Below are 12,440 nucleotides of genomic sequence, written 5' to 3'. Positions count from 1 at the left end.
GGCAAAGGCAACTTAGCTATTTGTTCCCACAAGGAAAAAGGCTTTGATAAATAGCATCACCTATGTAGTTTCATTTCTAGCAATACAATGAGTGAGGTTAGTTCATTTAAAAAATGGGCTTTTAAAATGTGTTTCATATCTAACACACACTGGGGAATGAATGACTTAGAACAAAGGCTCTGAAAACTGCTTCTCCATTCTGCAGACCACTTAGTAAGAGACATTTTCTTATGGGCAGTTTTGTCCTCTGCTCTTCTCTACCTGTGAACTTCTTTCTCACATCATCTACAATGCTTGAGGAACTGTATGCTTAACTAGCACATGGGACTTTTGGGTTGCATTTTGCGCAAGACAGATGACCTCTGTGTCAGCTGTTGACTGCAAAAAGAACATTAAATAAATTAATTCATAATAAATAAACTGAGAGATAGATGATAGATAGATAGATAGATGATAACTAAAGAACAGAGAACTACAGGACAAAGTATTTGTCTTATACAGCTAGGTTACTCACATGAATAAATGTAATAGCAAGTACTACTCTGAGAACTCTGTCAGCAATAGCTTGGGATTGGGACTACATTTTTAAATTGATGATAGTTATTTCACTGATTTTTTTTCAAGAGCTGCTTAAAGAGACACAAGTGAGATGAAAGGCTTATATTTAAAAGTAACCCTGCCTATATTATTAAGGCAGGTATACTTTAAATCAAAATAACTTCCTATTTTACTCTCTTTTTAGGCTGGATAATGAAATAAAATGGTCTATTTCACTTTGATGTTTTCCTTTTTGATTTCAGAGCCCACTTGGTTTGATGCCATTAAGTTTTGGTTTCTCTACAGTGATCCACACTGATTTGTTGAGATTTAAGAATAAAATATCACAAAAAGATTTTTATTCCCTTATATAACCAATTCCTTACTTGCCTGTAATTCAGAGTCCCTATTCAAGCTAATGGATGAAGATACCTAAAATATATAAATAATGGATCTCAGTAGAATTGGTAAATCCCTCCTTTTGATAGTACAATTTGATTTAATAAGTCACATTCAATTTGTTGTTGAAACTGAGAAGATTCCTGCCCACTATCAAGAAAAGTGAAAAGAAAATGTTACTGTCCTGAGGAATATCAGCTAGGGTCTCTAAATCTTCTGTTTTGAGTGGTCTATAGTTGAGATAGATATTTTAGAACATATTCTCATTCTACCCCTCTGTGAAGCTCTCTCACTTATGAGACTGGTCTACTCCATTTAAAATTTTCTCTTGTACTAAGGGGAAGAGTGAAGTCTTTGTTTAAGCATAAAGTGGAAAGGATGTGACATTTAGATCCCCAATCAGTAAAAGGATGAAAACCAAGCCTATTGCCAACAAATGCATTTGGAATGCATTTCTCCTCAAGTGATATTTATCAAGTGTCCATATATACACGGCGCCATGCTAAGTACTATACAATACAAATTAAATAGATGTGGTCCCTGCTATCTGCCAGTTTACATCTTCCTTTGATTCAAATGCTGTAGCAGAGTGCTTAAAAGGGCCAAATCAGATCATGAAGGTTATATCTCTCTCCCTAAAGGATAGGTTATTGAGGTTTCTCTTTATATGCTAGGCCGGATGGGGGATGCAGAAGTAAATGGCAAGGTCCCTCTCTATGCTTTCCATCTGGTGATTATTCGCCAAGGTGTCTAAACATCAGAGGCTTTAACTAGAAATTTCATAAATTGTTTCTGGTTAGCACTAGCAGCTAAGAGAAGGAAATATCCATCTTTCTGGAAGGCCTAGAGCTGACTGCTTGAAAAAACAACTTCTCAGGTGCATTTTATCCTAGAATTTTTGATATAGATTTCTTTACCTCTATTCAAAACCAAGTGATAAACATAGACATGCTCTCTGCTAATCCCAACAATGGATTTAGGAGTCCTGCGGACAGTTTTTTTTTTTTTTTTTTTTTTTTAGGTTACTTTGAGTGGCTATGACGTACGGTATGATGGGGAAAGCTCAGACTTAAGGTTAAAAGCCCTGGATTTTAGTGCTGGCTCAGACATTAAATAGCTGGTTAAGTAGGGCAAGTCATTTTACATCTGGCATTTGGTATCATCTATAAATTAAGGTAACTGAATGAAATACTTTTCCACTTCAATATTTCATGTAACTACATGTGAACTGACCTCTATGTGGAAGTTATGCAGTCATCTAAGCATAAGGAGAGGGAATGTCCACTTATTTACTCTATGTTATCATTGTTTCTGAAATTTATTCTGAAATATAGGTGATACCCATTGTTGAAGTCAAATACTGAAGAAATCAACTAGTGTTCTAATTAAGATTGAAATAAGTAGCCTAGAAACCCGAGAGAAAAAAGTCTTTTGCTTGAGAACTATGTCTAGATACTCATGTTGCAACAGAAGAAAGGGTGGGGGAAAAATGTAATTGTAATGTATACATGTAAGGATAACCTGACCCCCTTGCTGTACAGTGGGAAAATAAAAAATAAATAAATAAATAAAATAAAATATCATAGAACACACACACACACACACACACACACACACAAAGAATAATAATTGGGGGTTCCCGTCGTGGCGCAGTGGTGAACGAATCCGACTAGGAACCATGAGGTTGCGGGTTCGGTCCCTGCCCTTGCTTAGTGGGTTAACTATCCGGTGTTGCTGTGAGCTGTGGTATAGGTTGCAGACGCGGCTCGGATCCCGCGTTGCTGTGGCTCTGGTGTAGGCCGGTGGCTACAGCTCCGATTCGACCCCTAGCCTGGGAACCTCTATATGCCACTGGAGTGGCCCAAGAAATAGCAAAATGACAAAAAAAAAAAAAAAGAATAATAATTGAAGATACAACTGGCTAGATAGGATCTAATCCTACATTCTACACAAGTAGCATAATTTCAAATGTAAAATTTGGGGGCTAGGGTATCTGTCCAAAGTTTTGGTCTCAGGAAGAGGAGGAGGGAGACATGTCTGACTTCTTTTTCTCCTTCTCTTTAGATGTTACTGTTAATGGCAAATGGATAGAGCCCAGTTGAAAGACTTCCACTAAGTCTCAAAGGAAAACAACAAGCTTAAGATAAGGGAATATGGACTAGCCTATTTCCAGAATATAGTAATATTTTGTCTTTACCTTTTTTTAACAGAGTAAATGTTTCTGAATACTTTAAATGAGGAAAACATACAATTCAGGAAGTAAATCTTTAGTAAAATCTGTTTTCTCCTCTAAAAAACTTGACTTTCCCAGCATATGTCTCTGCAACTTTTTTTCTGTTTATTTTTCCATCCATTAGTTAAAAATATAATCAAAGGATATCAGAACTCATAAGCATCTTAACAATCACATAGTTTAAACTTATTTTCCAGATGAGGAAGTACCATCAAGAGAAATGACTTTCCCAGGTTCCTACAGTTTTCATTGGCAGAGATAGGGTGAGACTGTAGTGTGAACTGTGAAAAATGGAGGAAGGACAGGGAGATAGGATGACAAATAGGAAAACAAAGGGACAGGAATGAGAGAGAAGAAAACTTAAAATGTCCAAATCTTCATCTAAGATAGGGGTCAGCAAATTATATCCAAATTCAGTCTGTTATCTGTTTTTGTTCTGCTCTTAAGCTAAGAATGATTTTTACATTTTTAATGGATTGTTTTTTAAAAAAAGAATATGTAACAGAGGCCATGCATGGCTTAAAAAACCTAAAATATTTACTATCTGACTCTTTGTAGAAAATATTTGCTGACTCCAAATTAAGACACTGCAGAGACCACACACATTTTATAGCTAAGCAAAACCCAGTGACCTTCAGAAAAATCCCACAGTGACTGGATTCATCCAAGAAGACTTTGCTTTATCCATTTTCCATTCCAATCTACTACATCCAATACTCTGACCACAAAGACCAAAAGAAGATATTCTTTTCAGAAACCACCAAAATCTTATTCTCAGTAAGGGTATAATGTTTAGACTAGGTCTAAGAATCAGAAGAAAAATATGGATTCTTTAAATGTTCCCCTTCCCTCCTGGAGTTTTCATTTTCACATTTTGAAGAACTGCCAGATTCCACTGTATTTATTTTCCTCTTCTACATCTCTGAGGAAACAACTATTATGTTGAACCATATAAAATTGCCAATATTCAATCAATTTTGACTTATAAAATGGCAATGCTCATGCTTAAACCTAATGTTTTCCTTTCTGGTCACCTTCACTTCTTAGAACTTTTGCCTCTCATCTATTTGATCGATTTTGCCTTATTAGTGATTCTTTCTTTTTATGGTGGCAGATGGTTTATTGACCTGATCCTTAGTATAGGTGCTGGGGCTTGCTCATGGTGCTCTTAATGTAAAAGCCCAGATGTTCTGTCATTTTTTCTTGAGCAATGACACCAGGAAGTTGACAGCTAAGTGGATGTTGTACACAAGCTCATCATCTGCCATCTTCACCTGGACAACAGCCACTGCTAGACACAGCACCTTCTTCATCTGGAACTTGATTGTGGACTTCATCAACTCTAGCCACAATATTCTCATTGTGGGTCAGCAAGGAAGGGAACTTGCCAGCCTTATTCAGGCCAGGGCCCAGGATTAGTGGAATCTGTTTGATTAGAGACTCCAAAGCAAAAGAGGCATCACACTTCTTGGCCAGATTCTTGACCAGTTTCTTATTCTTGTTGAGTTTCTTCATTGCCTTGATGTCCATGTGCGGGATATCCACAGCCTTGGCCTCATCACAATGCTGCTGGTCTCTCAGAACACACATGTAGACTTTAGCCTGACAGTGCCCAAGAAACGTTTGTCCTTCTGAGGGTCATAGTTTTTCAGGCTGATCTGAAGCTCTACTATTTCCAAAAACTTTTAGCGCTTGCGCTGGTTCCAATGCAGAACCTCCCGCACCACCTCGTACAGTGTGTAGTGAGAAACTTTGCTGCTCATGATGCCTGGAGCAGCGATAACCGGAAAAGTGCCTTATTAGTGATTCTTTATCTGTGCTTATCCAACACCCCAATTGTCTAGAGTTTCTTCATACAATGAAAATTTAAGTCCTAAGTTTACAGACTGCCCTTTGCAAGATCTTAGTTGGCTGAAGCTGCTCTGAATACTTAAAGTGTACTGACCTAAGTGTTACTATCAACAGGCAGACACAGTGATATCAATTCAGTTCACTAGCTTCTATTGCCAGTTTGGGATCGTCTAGTACTGTGCAAATGCATAGTCCACCTAGAAAAGTGCCTAACTTCAATTTTCAGAAGGTGAAATTGTGGAGGGACAATTTGGATATTTTAGCACCCAAGTTTTACCATCCATGGCTGTATATGCTATAGGCTTGTATACTGAATTATCAACCTTCATCATTCCCATCTTTCCTTTTTTAAAAATGTTATTCAGCCAGGCTTGCAGAAATGAAGCTTACTGCTAAGAAATGAAGTTAAGTGTAAATGGAAATGCTCTTTCTTGCCCATATATTAAGCATCATGATGCAACAATGCAGGACAAAAAGGTCAGTAAGCATAGATTCCTTTTCACACAAAGAGCTTAGTGAATATAGTTATGGATTATGCCAATGTATTTAAAGAGAAAGGAAGAAATGGAATTTAAGAAGCAGTATAGTTTAAAAGAGGGCTGTTTAGTTTACTCTGATGGTTTAGAGCATGCAATTTGGAATCAGATCAAACAAGATTTGAGTCCCAGCTCTTCTTACTAGTTATATATAACATTGAACTTTATTCCTCCCTATAAAATGGAAATATCACCTATCTCATAGATTTCTGGTGAATATTTTAAAAAGTAATATATGAAATATAAATAGTAAATTATAGACTTGTTATTAATATTAGTAGAAATAGTAATCGTGATAAGTTAACATGAATGATAGTAAAATGGATAATAATCCCCAAGTTTACTATGATCTGAAATGCTATAGGAAAATAAATTAGATGAGGTCACTAAAATGTTAGCATAAAAAACAACTCAAGAAAATGAATTCAAAGAAGATATACATTGCCAATTCAGTGATTGACATAAGCAAGAAGGGACTGAAATTTCTATACATTTACTTTATTAATATGTATATTCACTCACTTTTATAATATGTTTCTTTGAGTACCTGCAACTTGTAAGGGTCTGTACTAACATGGGGAGAATAACTTATTATATAGGAGAAAGTTTATACACTTAGAATGTTGTAATCCAGAAGTTCCTACTGTGGCACAGTGGGTTAAGGATCTGGCATTGTCATTGCTGTGGCACAGGTCACAGTTGTGACTTGGATTTGATCCCTGGCTGGGAACTTATGTATGTCACAGGTGCAGCCAGAAATTAAAAAAAAAAGAATGTTGTTATCCAGAGGTTTGTTCAAATTTATAAAATCATACATACATACAATTCTGATTGAAAACAGAAAAAAAAGGAGAATTTCTTTGGTTAAATAGGAAGTGAAGGAACATAAAATCATACACATTTAGGGTCACTCTTTCTACAACCCATTCCATGGTGGCTGTTGACAACTCCTTTAATCCTAAATTTCATGAAACACTGTTTGAAAAACCACTGATCTAATCTGTTATAAAGATGGTATGCACAAAATCCCAGTTTTAGGGTTTATTCTTTTTTTATTGTAATCAATTGTTATCTACCCAATATATTTTTTTCCTACTGTACAGCATGGTAACCCAGTTACACATACATGTATATATTCTATTTTCTCACATAATCATGATCCATCATAAGTGGGTAGACATAGTTCACAGTGCTACACAGCAGGATCTCATTGCTAATCCATTCCAAAGGAAATAGTCTGCATCTATTAACCCCAAACTCCCAATCCATTTCACTGCCTCCCCCTCCCCCTTGGCAACCACCAGTCTATTCTCCAAGTCCATGATTTTCTTTTCTGTGGAAAGGTTCATTTGTGCGATATGTTAGATTCCAGATATGTGATATCATATGGTATTTGTCTTTCTCTTCTGACTTACTTCATTCAGTATGAAAGTCTCTAGTTCCATCCATGTTGCTACGAATGGCATTATTTTGTTCTTTTTTATGGCCAAGTAGTATTCCACCTAAATAAATTAGAAAAGAAAGAACAAACAAAACCTAAAGCCAGCAGAAGGGAGGAAATCATAAAGATCAAAGAGGAAATTAATAAAATAGATATTCAAAAAATAATAGAAGAACTCAATAAAACCAAGAGGTGGTTCTTTGGAAAGGTAAACAAAATTGACAAACCTCTGGCTAGACTCACTGAGAAGAGGAGAGAAAAAACCCAAACAAACAAAATAAGAAAGGAAAAAGGAGACATCACAATAGATACTACAGAAATACAAAAAACCATGAGAGAATACTATGAACAATTGTATGGTAACAGATTTGACAATGTAGAAGAAATGTACACTTTTCTAGAGACCTACAGCCTGTCAAAACTGAATCAAGAAGAAATAGATCAGGAGTTCCAATCATGGTGGAGTGGAACTGAATCTGAGTAGGAACCATGAGGTTGCAGGTTTGATGCCTGGCCTTGCTCAGTTGGTTGAGGGTCCAGCGTTGCTGTGAGCTGTGGTGTAGGTTGCAGACGTAGCTTGGATCCCATGTTGCTATGGCTGTGGTGTAGGCCGGTAGGTGTAGCTCTGATTAGACCCCTAGACTGGGAACCTCCATATGCCTCAGGTGCAGCCCTAAAAAAGACAAAAAAAAGACAAAAAAAAAAAAGAAGAAGAAATAGATCACCTGAACGGACAGACCACTAGAAATGAAATTGAATATGTCATAAAAACACTCCCTACAAATAAAAGTTCAGGACCAGATGGCTTCACAGATGAATTCTACCAAATACAAAGAGGAACTTATACCCATCCTCCTTAAACTTTTTCAAAAGATTGAAGAAGGAACACTCCCAAAGGCATTGTATTACACCACCATCACCCTAATTCCAAAACCAAAGATCCCACTAAAAAAGAAAACTATAGGCCAATATCTTAGGAATATAGATGCAAAAATTCTCAGCAAAATTTTAGCCAACTGAATACAGCAACATATAAAAAGATCATACACCACAACCAAGTGGGATTCATCCCAGGTGCACAAGGATGGTTCAACATATGCAAATCAATCAATGTCATATACCACATTAACAAAAGAAAAGTCCAAAACCACACGATCATCTCAATAGATGCAGAAAAAGCATTTGACAAAGTCCAACATCCCTTCATGTTAAAAACTCTCACCAAAGTGTGTATGGAGGGAATATTCCTTAACATAATAAAAGCCATTTATGACAAACTCACAGCAAATATAACATTTAATGGATAAAAGCTGAAAGCTTTCCCATTAAAATCTGGAACAGGACAAGGATGCCCACTCTCTCCGCTGTTATTCAACATAGTATTAGAAGTCCTGGTCACAGCAATCAGGGTTTATTCTTTATTCCAGAACTCTAGTAGCCCCTCTAGATGCATATCTTATATTAGAAGCATAATAGAATAGGCTATTTTCCACTCCTATAACCATAATTACATTACCTAACTATTCTTCTGTCAAGGACCACTGAAAGACAAGACAGAAGAGTAGCACATTTTGAAAAATGTTGATAGTGTCTAGGAAGTCAAGGCTAGAAAGCTCCAGTATAGGGAACATAGATTGGATGTGCTAACCAGGAAACAAATACAAATAGAGAAGGAAAAGAATGTTTGAATTCCCTCAAAATAATTTGCTGTCCTATATCTTTTCTTCTGTCAACTTCATTATGAAAGAAAATTCATTTTTTATGTATTTCAGATACTAAGAAAGGACCCTAAATTGGCTTAAGTTGAAACCATGTGCTTGGCTTATGTCACAAAACAAAAATACATCTGAATAGCATATGAAAAAAAAGAGAAGATGTTAGAGAAGCCATCTTAGATTTGATCAGTCCAAGAGACAAGGAAAATGGCAACATCTCAATATACAGGGAGGAAAAGTTGGCAGCAGGTTATCCTAAGGGGCTCGCACATGTTAAAAAGTCCCAATTTTGAGCAGTTAACTCTTAGAAGTAATTTCTGTAATAGACAATATACCACCTAGTATAGGTATAATGGGTACATTAGACATAAATAATAAATATATGCCTCTGAATTCTGCTAGACACAATACTCTGAGATGTCAGAATAACCAGAAGGGGGCATTTTACTCCCTGTCAAATTGAATAGGACAGGGCAAGATCTGGTGCTTTCTCCCCGCTATTCCAAGACTGCCTTCTCAGCACAAACTTAGCCACAAACTAATACAGTGAACATTCCTTGTCTTTAAACTTTATGTGTCTGAAACACCTTTTTCCCATTCCTATTACTAATATTTGCACCACCCTCAGTCCTAGGTTAGACTTCACCTTCGAACAACGACAACAACAATAACAACAAAAAGTCCTTCTTTGGCTGCCTCCAGTCTCCATGTTGCTCCATGTCCAAGCCGATTGCATTTCCCATATGCTTCCTTTTATTGTCTCATAGCCCTTCCCATATAATAGTATAATTGCCTTTTGCCATTCCATACTAGACTGTAAGTTCATTGAGGATAAAAAGCATATCTGTTTTGATTATCACTATATCCCCAAGCACACAGAAAGGAATAAATGGAATGAATAAAAGAATGAAAGAATGAATGAACAAATAGTTCCACATATCAGTGACTGCTTTGTGTGTGATATGATTTGAGTGATTCTAGGACAAATCTCTTCTCTAAAATAATTCCCTCACTGCTTTTCTTCTGATCTGAGTTTCCACTATTTAGAATTCAAATTTATTTAGATTATGAAGACCATTTGTTATTCTGATAGTTCTCTTATTATTATGCAAGTGTATCTGGGTAAAAGTAATATGTTAACACACTCTGTTTCCACCTTAAAAGAAAATATGAGTCAGGAGCAATGGCATATACAAAATAAGATTCTAGGTCAGCATTGTCCTGTAGAAATTTTTGCAATGGTGAAAATGTTGCTAGCACAACTGATAAAGTGAATTTTGAATTTTATTAAAATTTGATTAATTTTAATTTTAATTAAAATTTAATACAATTTTAATTAGTTATATTAAATACAGTGGTTACTGCATTGCACAGTGTAATTTTGGAGGAGATAATACACCAAAAAGAGGAAAAGAGTAAATGGAATGCAATATGGAAGCTTCAAAGACCACCCCATAAGGCTTACAAGTCCAATTCTAGTTCAGGGATAATTTGGTTGGACAATACCTGACAACAACAAAGCCAGAAAGGAACCACAACACATGTAGAACTGTGAATGGAGAATATCATTATTTTACTATCCCTGTATTCGAGAAGCCTTTAAGACTGGCCAAATCCAGAAAGAATAACTACATTTTCTCAAAAACTGAAATCTCGGAGTTCCTGTCGTGGCACAGTGGTTAACGAATCCAACTAGGAAACATGAAGGTGCGGGTTCGATCCCTGTCCTGCTCAATGGGTTAAGGATCCGGCGTTGCCGTGAGCTGTAGCGTAGGTCACAGATAGGGCTCTGATCCCTCCTTGCTGTGGCTCTGGCGTAGGCTGGCAGCTACAGCTCCAATTAGACCCCTAGCCTGGGGGAAAAAAAAAGACTGAAATCTCACCACAGTGCACACAAATCTAAATGTTCATGTCATTTGATTTAAGTTAATTAAAATTGGAGTCTCAAATTTATTGAACATTTTTTCTTTTAAATTTAATTCATCTTTTTACTTGTCCTTGTTTTTAGCATTTGTAATGTTGTTGAATCATAGCATGCTGACATTTTCCATAATGCTTAATGGTATATGATGACTTTGCAACCAGAAACACAGACCATTTAGGAGGCATTTAATGAATGGAACACTCACTGGAATCAATAAATGCACTGGTTCATTTCTAAGTTTAAGATAAATCTTTCATGTGTGCAAATAACTAATCTAATAACGTTACTTTTTACTATTGGTGCAGAAACTTGAGATAAATATGCAAATCGTGATGTTCTTTGACTTTCTGTAATTTGGCATCATTACATGTGCTTAATGTCCATAATTTATGACTGTGTAAATGCTCATAAAATATTTCATCTTTCCTGGCTGCCAAATGTATGGTTGAAACTTATAAGAGTTAAAGGTGGTAATGAATTCAAATAGAATGAACTAAAACAAAGGTCATTCCTACTCTGATACATTTTAAGGACTAGTTTTAGCATTTATATGGCTGCTTTTGATATATAACCTTTTCATATAAGTATCAGAGTAATTTGCCTGTTCTATGTAGATAATTATTACAAATTTGTCCACCCAAAGCTGAAATACCAATTGATTTAGTGACTTGGTCAAATAACCAGTCAGTTAAGCAGAGAAAGAAAACATCATTAAACCAATAGTTTGACTCTAATGACTGAGTGACTGAATTGACCAGTTAATTGAGTCAGAGATTTTGTTTCAGAAGCCTGAGATAGAATAGACTTAGTATCATTCCTTTGGATAAAAAGAACAAAGCTGAACGAGGACCATTTTTATTTGTGATTTTATATATAGATATTTCATATCAATTGCATTAAAACCTGACTTGAAATTGTAGCCATGTCAAAAGTGTGTGAAAATGAACAGAATTCTAAAAGTTAAAGCCGCCACTGTTCATATGCCGATAAAGTATTTTAGGTTTAGATTTTTTTATCATATTCTTTTGTCAAATTAATCAACATGGCCTATCTTTCTCAATGCAAGATCAGCCGAAAACCCAGAAATACTTTCTTTTTCTGCCATGCTAGTATGTTGAGAAACTGAGCCGCTCAGTTTATAAAATATTGTTTGGAAACCTTTTCCATTCCCCCTTGTCTCTGGGGCCATGTAGATGCAGGCCCAATTCAAATAGGCTGAGATAAAGAAGTAAAATGAGCATCCACCTAAGCCTAAATCTAAATCTACTTTCAAAGTTCAAAGTGATTCTCTGGAGAATCAGTTATTTGCCAGGTTCAATTCATCATCACCCATCTCCATGTCCCTGTAAGTATAGTAAAGTTCATGTTTACAGATTACATTAGGTTATCAAATATCTCCTAGTAAGGCAAGGACATGATATACTGACCATGAATTTTACAGTTACTGTATAAACCAGCTACAGTGAGGACAGAAACCATAGCAGGCTCATTAGCCTACCTACACCCAGTTTATGCCAAGGTAAATTATTTGAATAAACATGATCTAGTGGCTAGAGAATTACATAAATTCCAACCTAGCCTCAAATCGCATTGCCCACTCAGTAGCCATAGGACTTTGGTCAAGTTACACAACTTCATTTATTTTTAAAAAGTGTGATGTATCTTAGTTAAAAGAAAAAAATTAATTAGATACACACAATGACATTTGCATATGAAATACATGTTTTTGGACTTCTGGGCAGGCAAAGCAACACCTAGAGACCTGTCAGGGAACTTTCATATCAGGATGACTTCTCCCCAAGTT

At 36.1% G+C, this 12,440-nt stretch overlaps 1 pseudogene; it reads right to left on the bottom strand.

The window, feature by feature from the left end:
• On the bottom strand, positions 4,304-4,932 carry LOC100514556 (annotated as a pseudogene).

The sequence above is a fragment of the Sus scrofa genome, chromosome X (assembly GCF_000003025.6).
Source record: "Sus scrofa isolate TJ Tabasco breed Duroc chromosome X, Sscrofa11.1, whole genome shotgun sequence".
In the NCBI taxonomy this organism is placed as follows: Eukaryota; Metazoa; Chordata; class Mammalia; order Artiodactyla; family Suidae; genus Sus; species Sus scrofa.
Note: the sequence above shows the minus strand (reverse complement) of the source record. Positions and strands in the feature narration are given on the sequence as shown.